Source organism: Serinus canaria, chromosome 12, assembly GCF_022539315.1.
Source record: "Serinus canaria isolate serCan28SL12 chromosome 12, serCan2020, whole genome shotgun sequence".
NCBI lineage: Eukaryota > Metazoa > Chordata > Aves > Passeriformes > Fringillidae > Serinus > Serinus canaria.
In genome coordinates this window covers 11,483,513-11,491,970 of record NC_066326.1, presented here as the reverse complement: position 1 = coordinate 11,491,970, position 8,458 = coordinate 11,483,513, and positions in this window count along the sequence as shown.

Genomic DNA, 8,458 nt, shown 5'->3' with positions numbered 1-8,458 from the left:
CCATTTCATCTGGCCCTGGCAGAGCAGGGTAGGATTCAGTGTGGGCAGGATGGTGGCACGAGCCCATTAAGAACTCCCTGAAGCTTCAGCTGCTGCTTTTCATTTGGCACCAGAAGAGGACCTGGCGCTCCCTGGTCCTCGGGGATGTTCTATGTAAACAAACCTCACAGACATTTTGGGTGCATTTAACTCTGAAGAACCTGGGAAATACAGGAAGAGGGAACCAGATGTCTCCCACAGTGAGGCACTAAGGTTCAGGTAAAAACCTGGGAGAGCAGGGGCAGGACATGCTCTCCCCAGTGTTGGGTACTCCTCCACTCCACATTCAGAGACAGGAGCATCCCTGATGGATGCACTCTGGATCTCAACTGCTATCCCAATGAAATGTGCCACATAACCCCTAATCCCAAATATTTAATGGACAAAAAGCAGGATTTCCTTGGCTTTCCAGCTCAGCGATCACTCTGTGGGCTAGCAGCACGTGCCTGGCTGGCCTGAAGGGTGGTACCCACAGCAAGACTGCTGACAGCTGAGCAAAAAGCAGGGAAATTAACCTGGTGCAGTTAGGACAGCACTAATTTTAACAAGGCTGAGTGCAACAAGCTCAACTGGAATAAATCAGAATACTGCTCAACTGGAATAAAGCAGCCAGGGCTGTGGGGTTGCAAGAAGAATCTCTGTGCCTCCATAGAGATAGGGTTTACTTGCAGCAGCTTTTCCCATCCCTGCTCCAATGGCCCCATCTCCACCAGGCCTGACACAGCCCACATTTGTAAGTTATTTTTTGTTGTTTTAACACAATGCTGCAATTCTAACCCACAGCCTCAGATTGTCAAGCAGTTTTTCTTTTCTTTCCTTCAGAAAAAAAAAAAATACAGCTGAACTAATTTGATGAAAGGAGAAAATAAAATGTAAGCCAGACTAAACACATGCAGTTCCTACCTACAGCCAGGGCCCAGCTTCTCCCAGGCCAAAGTCAACACATGTCAATTTTTAACATGACAGGGCTTTAAAAGGGAGGTTTGAGCCCTGGATGAGAGGCGGCTGGAAAACATTAATAACAAGGTCTGTCAATTAAAGGCAAGCATGACAAGTCACCAAGACAAGAGCTGAGGGGTTTTCCTTCTTCCCCTTCTCTTCCCTCTTAGTCTGGTGAAAAAAAAAAAAGTGATTTAAGGAAAAAAACCTCAATTCTGAAAAAAAAAAAAAAAATGTAGCCACATTACCTAATGAAGGATGGGTTTTGTTTAGGAGCCTTGAGAACAGCCCAGCAGGCAAGGGTTGGGATCAACAGGTTAAGGAATGCATTGTTTTGGGGATGCTCCCAGTGGCTCCACCCATCCCAGTGCATTGCTCCCACTTCACCTGGGCGTGCTGGGGAGGAGCAACAGCCTGGCTGCCTCCTGCAGAGCATCGAGCATCACCATCCAGAAGGATTTGCAGTCACTGCACCGAGGTGACTTGGTGGTGATATCTGTTGCACTGGAAAGGGCTATTTTGGGTTCTGGTCAAGGAAAAAAAAAAAAAAAAAAAAAGGAAAACCACCACCCTGCTTTTATCAGCCCCATAGGAAGTGTTTCTATGGCTTTCATGAGCTGGGCAGGTTTCTGTCCCAAGCCACCCACTGGGCTCCAAAACAGTTGGGAAAAACAAGGGAAAGAGGCAGAGCAGCGGCAGCTCCACCAGCCTTTGGAAATGAAGGCAAAAGTGAGTGAGGAGAGGGGTAAGGGGGAAAGGAGGAGTGAGTGTTGGCATTGGGGGGTGTGGAGGGAAAAGGGCTTTACTCCCAAAACCCAGCAAACATCCCTCTGAGCAGGGAGGATGTTCCCGTGGTACAGAGAAGCAGAGTTGTCTTTCAGCTGGGAGAGCAGGTAAAGACTGAGCCCAGAGGGAATGGCAGAGATTGATTTCACCTTCAGCACCTAAATAAATACTGCATCCACAGTCACACACTCTGCACAGTACATATCGTGCTGGTGTGCATTACACATCCACAGCAGAGGAGCTGGCTGGTGCAGCAGCTCCAATGTCCCCTGCTGCCGTGTCTGTCCCCAGCCAGATGCTCCAGAAGGCCTTAAGAGCCCACAACAGTCAAAGACAACGTGCTCTGCCTCCCAGCACCAGCTCTCAGCCTCTGAAGGGGAGAGGGCCTTCCTGGAGCCCCCCTAGTTAGAGGCATTGCATCCCCCCACCCACCTGGCTGGTGTCTGTGTGGGGCTGGAGCAGCACTCTTCAAGTGGCTCAGATGTGCAGGGCTTTGAGGGATGAAGCTCTGCCCCCCCATGTGCCATTTGCCTGAGTGTGGCAGGTGAGCTGGGCTCCAGCCCTGATCTCAGGCTGTGTTCCACTTTTTCTGGCCCAGCAAACAAAACCTCCCTCCAGCACACATGGGGTTCACTTTGCAAGGACAGGCAGAGACATGCCAGGCTGATTTAATCCAACAAGCCCTGGGCCAGGCCCCTGAGGTGGTGAAAGGCTCCTGGGCTCACTGAAATGCCATCTCCCCTCTCTGTGGAGTGGGAAGCAAAGTCATTAGGTGCTTTTCTGCTCAGGGCTTTGTCACTGTTAAGGACAGTAAGAATAGACCTAGGCCAACGTGCTGAGTGAAAACAGTGGTGAAGCTGATGCTTTCACCCCAGTACAGATTCAAAGCACTGAGGATGAAGAAACCCCACCCCTGAGCAGAGCCACCCCTGAGCTCCTGCACTGGGCACATCAGCCTTCTCCATTTGGGGCATGCTGACCTCACTGCCCAGCTTTGGCCACTGCCACAGCAGCACAGGCCACTAGCCCAGGCAGTGCCCCCCCATGCTCAGCACCAGAGAGCTTGTGATGATATTTCACAGGAGCCACTTTCATCATCAAAAAGCATTTGAAGGCAGAGCTCAGAAAGCCTTTGGCTGTCCCTGTTGTGTGCCCTTGACTTCTGGAAGCTGCTTCACTGATGCTTCCCACTGATGCTATGGTCCTGCTGGGACAGCTGTTGGCAGCACCACGGACATGTCCACAGGCAGAGCCTGGAAAACATTGGTCTGAGCAATGGAAGCACTGTGGCTGAAGTCAAGAGCAGCTGCCTGTGCTCCTGGCCTTACACTTGGCTCTGGTGGCTGCCACGAAGCCCCCTGCACCACCCATGCAGTGGGTGAGTGCTGGCTCTCAGCTCCCTCCAGGCCCTGCACAGAGCCAGAGCACTGTGCACCATAACTGGGGCACAGGTATGTGGCACCTGTGATGATCTGTGCCTTTGCTGCTGAGGTGCTGTTTGGGCTTTTGGAGACAGGCTGTCAGGGCAGCTCAGAGGAGACTGAAGCAGGGAGATGATCCCTCTGTGGCCAGCAGGGACTGTCTGTACATCTCCATCCCCATGGCTGCCTGCTGTCACTGTGCTGTCACCACACCCATGCTGTCCTCTAGCACACAGGTCCCAGATATCCAGCACAGCCTCTCATGCTGTCCTCCCTCCTCCCCTTCCCTTCCAGGCAGGCAGAGCAGCCCCTGCTTCCCACAGAATCACCCAGCAGGATCACTCAGCACTGGGGAACAAAACTGAAGGAAAGCCCTTTTAAATCAAGTTCATGCCTTGTATCAAGCAACGTTAGTCTTCCACTCTCCAGATAATGGATACAGATGTTTCACTGATGCCACGTTTGATTTCAGCCAAAAAGCCAAGAGAGTTTAAAACAATCATTCATCTCAATCTGTAAGCAAAACTTATTCTCTCTAATCTCAATAATTACCTGGCTTCTCCCACATCACAAGCAGCAGCCATACAATGGCAAGGGGTCTTCCACAGGACCCTGCTCAGAGCAGGGATCAGAGATTTGCAAGAAATTCCCTCTTTAAAGAGACATTGCTGGGGTTGCTGAACTAGATTCAACAGGATTGCTTAGGACTCAAAGCAGGACTGGGGCCCAAACTCTTCCCATTCAGGACCAACATCTTTGATCCAAGAGCATCAGGGCTGTTGGTGCCACTGTAAGACCAGAAATGTACAAAGCCACGAGGGATCAGGAGGACTGAACTCCCTCTCCAACTCCACAGGCTCTCTTTAGGCGTACAATGGGGACAAGGATAAATTAAGCATCTCCAATGTAGCATCAAGTGAACAATTAGCAGAGAAAAGCTACCCATGAGGGCCTGATGGAACTGAGCAAGGAGAATTTCTTCCCAGACACGTCTGCTAGAAACAGCCTGAAACATTTCCATTTCTGCTGCCTTTTAATAGCAAGGTCAGCTCCTTTCTTCCTACCCTGACATCCTCCATCAGGGCCTCTTTCTGGGAACTCACAGCAATGCACCAGATGTCACTGAGAGACAGAAAAACAACCAGGGGCCAAACTGGGGCATTCACCATGGCCCTGAAGGAGCCACGCAGCATTTGGCTCACTGGGGAGGGGAGCAGAGAGCACCCCCTTGGTGGCACTGCCAAGCCTCCCAAGCCCCTGGGGCTGGAAGGAGCCCCCTTCTCCCAGCAGGAGCATCCACCCTGTTCCTGGAAAAAGCCAGCAGCCCCACATCCTCCAGGCTCCCCCAGCACTAACTGGACACTGGAAATAATCTTCATATTTGCAGCCCAAAGGAGTCTTGTTTTCCCCATATTTGCTGAGTCTGAACAGCACTCAGCATGGTACCCAGCACCATTCCAGTTCCCAGCAGCCCCAGTGGGCACCAGCACACATCCCACACACATCCCCACTTGCTGGAGGACAGGAGTGCTCACAGTGAGCTCTGTCACAGACCCTCCATAGCAGCCACACTACCAGCACTGGGGTAGCTTACCCCCACCTGTCACAGCAGCAGCTATCACAAGAGAGCCAGAGCTGGGAGACAAGACCAGCACCACTGCCCCAAGAAGAGGGTGCTGACACTCAAACATGTTCTTTTAGCTGAAGGATGCAAATACTCCCAGATTTCTAAAGGCTTCTCAAGACCTCAGGTATGCAACTACCATGTCAGCTGCTGACCTGGAGGGCAAGGGTGAAGTAAGGGAGAAGAGAAACCACAAGACTTAAAAAAAGAGACCCACCTGTGTTTGGTGATGGGCTTAATTCCTCCTTCAAATATTCAGCTTAGGACATATATCCAGCCTTCTTCTCTCTCATCCAAACTTTGAGACTAAAAAATACATCCACCTTAAAAAAAACCCAAACCACCAAACATCTAAATCCCAGGTTCCAAAGTTTAAAAATCTGTGGGTTGGTATAAGTTCTAAAAACACAGCCACCTGCTCTGCCCCCAAAGGAGCAGAAGGAAGCAGAAAGCAGAGGAAGGGGAGGGGAGGGGAAGGTTCAGGCTGTGGGCTTTTATGGGTGCACAGGTGCTCTGTGTTAGCAGGTCCCCAGCTGGGGAAGGCACCTTGGCACCCCCTCCCAGGTGTGCTGCTGAGAGCAGGGGCTGCTCCCTGCCTTCAGAAGGTGGGCATGGCTCTGGCAACTGCTGTGCAACACCTTCCTGCAAACAGCTTATTGAGAGTACCCCTGGGCCTGTGCTGGCCTCTGGCAACACCTCTGTGTCCTCACCCAGGCTGGGGGAAGCTGAGGTAGCGGGGGAATGCAGGGTTAGGCTGGGATTTGGCTTTGCCCACAGCAGCTCCTGTCTCCCAGTCCCACTGCAGCAGGTGTAGATCATCCCCAGGGACAGACTGGAATACACCATCCCTGCTAAACCCCTCAGCTGGCCCCTCCTGAGCTGCTCCAACAGCATGGCTGGGGCCACTGGGACACCCCTGTGGGGCCTCCTAGGGATGGAGGGATGGGGAAAAGAAGGAAAAAATAATCTACAATCCTTTTGCCACTCTCTGAGCTTCTCCCCATTTCCACCTATTTCCAGAGTGTCTATTTTTCCACATTAAAAGGGCTGGAGTAAATGCCACATTGCAGCACATATCTGTGAACAAAGCCACAAGTGTGAATGGCCACATGCACAAATTCTCTGCCCTGATTTCCCAGGTTTTCAGGAGTGACCTTGGAAAAAGAGTGAGCCATAGTTCTTCATGCCACGGGTGATAACATGTTTGTCACCGTTCAAACTGTCTGAAGGCTGCCCGGGCTTTACTTTATTGCATTTCCAGGTGTCACCAAGGCCCGGCTGAATTACGTTGCCAACTCCTTCATAAAAAAAGAAAAGTGACTTTGCTTTCCTGCAAAGAGATCAGGGCTCACGGGAGCCACTCAGTTGTGTGTAACACTTTTTTCCCTCTTTTTTTCCTGCAAGCCTGCATTAGCTAAAACCTGTGGGTGAAAGGCTTTGGGAACCTACCTAAATAAAATTGTTTAATCACGGCGGAAAGCAGAAAAGCAGACTCCGGAGTGCTGCAGCCCGCAGCGGGGGTTTATGAGTTGTTCGATCCGGCGCAGACTCGGGCGGTGCCGTCCCGGGGGTGCCCCCGGAGGAGCCCCCGGAGCCCCGGGCGAGCTCGGCTGTGCCGGGCTCCCGGCGGGCCGGGGGTGCGGAGCGGGGCCGGCCCCGCTGCCCCGGCTCCGCCGCCTTCACCCGCCGCTGCCAGAAGGTGCCGCCGTCCGCCTGCGAATCGCTCCCAGCCCAATTAGGCGGCAGGTATCGGCTGCAATCACGGCTGCTGATAGAGATAAATGGGGAAGGCACTATCTGCCCGACAATAGTGGGGTTTTTTTTAAAAGGGAAAAAAAAAAGGAGAGAGAGAGAGAGGAAAAAAAAAAAAAAAAGAGAAAAAAAACAATTGAACTTTTCATCAGCTGCTAATCATGATTTTTTTATTGCTTTGCTTAGCATTTTCTGGGGAATAAAACCTCAGAGGAGCCCAGTCTTTTATGGAAAATGAAAGGGCATATAAAAAAATGAATGTACATGGATTCTAAATATTTCAGGTTGTATGACTTTGTGTTTGACCTTAGCAGAAGATGAACTAATCCTGCAATATAATAGACTTTCATAGAGATATGGAAAATGGCTGCTTTTTTATCTCAGTTGCCATGGGAACCATCAGAGAGAAGGCCTAGCTGAGATGCAATAGAAGGTTATTAAATGTGTGCTTGTGTATATTGGAAAAATACAGCTTTTTGTCATCTTGTGTCACTCATAGGTCTTTAATGCGTAATGTTTAGGTTATTAATAAACTAACACAGGTCCATTTTTTACAGAGAACAACTGTGAATACAGCCATACAAAATTAGTACAAGTTGAACATTTGCAAAACTTTCAAGCACGGGCAGGGGCTGCTGCTTGCCTGCAACATCCCATCAAAGTTTCTCTCTCTTTCCAAGCAGGGATGAGATGAGCTTTGCTGGACAGGCAGAGGAGACCAGGAGACTGTGGGTGTCCTGTCCCCAAGCCAGAATCTTGCTGTCCCCCTGGCCTGGGGGTCCAGGGCAGTGCTAGCAATATGTCATATGCTGCAGTGGTGCAGAATAAAATGTTTCCTTGTCTGGTTCCTGGCACAAGCTCAGGTACTGCCAGAGGAAAGAAGGGTTGGGTGAGCCAAAGGGACATCTGTCTCTGGCTCTGGAGCTGGGGGCTGCACACCTGGACTGGGAGAGATTTATTGTTATATAGACAGGTTTTGGGAGGGAAAAAAGAAAAAAGGAAAAATAAAAAAAAGACAGAATAAGAAACAAGAAATGACGAGAAAAGTAAAAAAAGAGAGGAAGAGAGAAAGAAAGGAAAACAAATCTGATACTGTCCTGAGCTGGAAGGGACAGACTTCACACTAACTCTAGGAGCAAATAACTCCCTTTCTGTAAGGTTTATTTCTGTCCCTAAAAATCACCAATTGCTTCCCAAATTTGGGCTGTCTCAGGTGCCCTGTTCTGCCTGTGGCTGGGAGGTAGAGGTATCACCCAGCCCAGCCTGTGAAGGACCCAAGGGACTGGCAGGGCTCCATGGCCAGGGTTTGGGGGGAACAAGCTTGGGGGAGCCCTGGGAGTTTTCACGAGATTGACCCAGCCGGACGCTGAGACTGCTGAGGCAGGGGCAGGACTGGGACACAGCTGAGCCTGGCCGTGGCTTTCTGCATGGGGACAGAGGTGCTGCCACACACTTCATCACTCCTGAAGCAGTGGCTGCCCAGGGATGCAGGTGAAGGAGGCTCTGGGTGCAGGAGTGAGTGTGAATACGAGCAGGTGCCTGAGGTGCCCAGGATGATGTTCACAACTCTTCTCCCTTCCCTGCAAATCCACCAGTACCTCAGCAGAGCAAGCCCAAATTTCCAAGCATGCTGTGTGGCAGCACCCTGCACGCTGAGCTGCTGTCCCACCCAGCTCCCCTGGATCGGGGATGGGCAGGGGACACTCTTGTCACTCACAGAATCCTCAGCGAAGACCCGTGTGTGCCAAGAGCCTCGGGGGTGTCCCAGGCCCGGCCGGGGGCAGCCCTCGTGCACAGCAGCCCCGCATCCATGCATACTAAGTAAAGCAAGGAATACATAGATTTTGCCTATCTGCCGATCAAACGCGGAGATCTGCTCTGGTAAATGATGCATTAG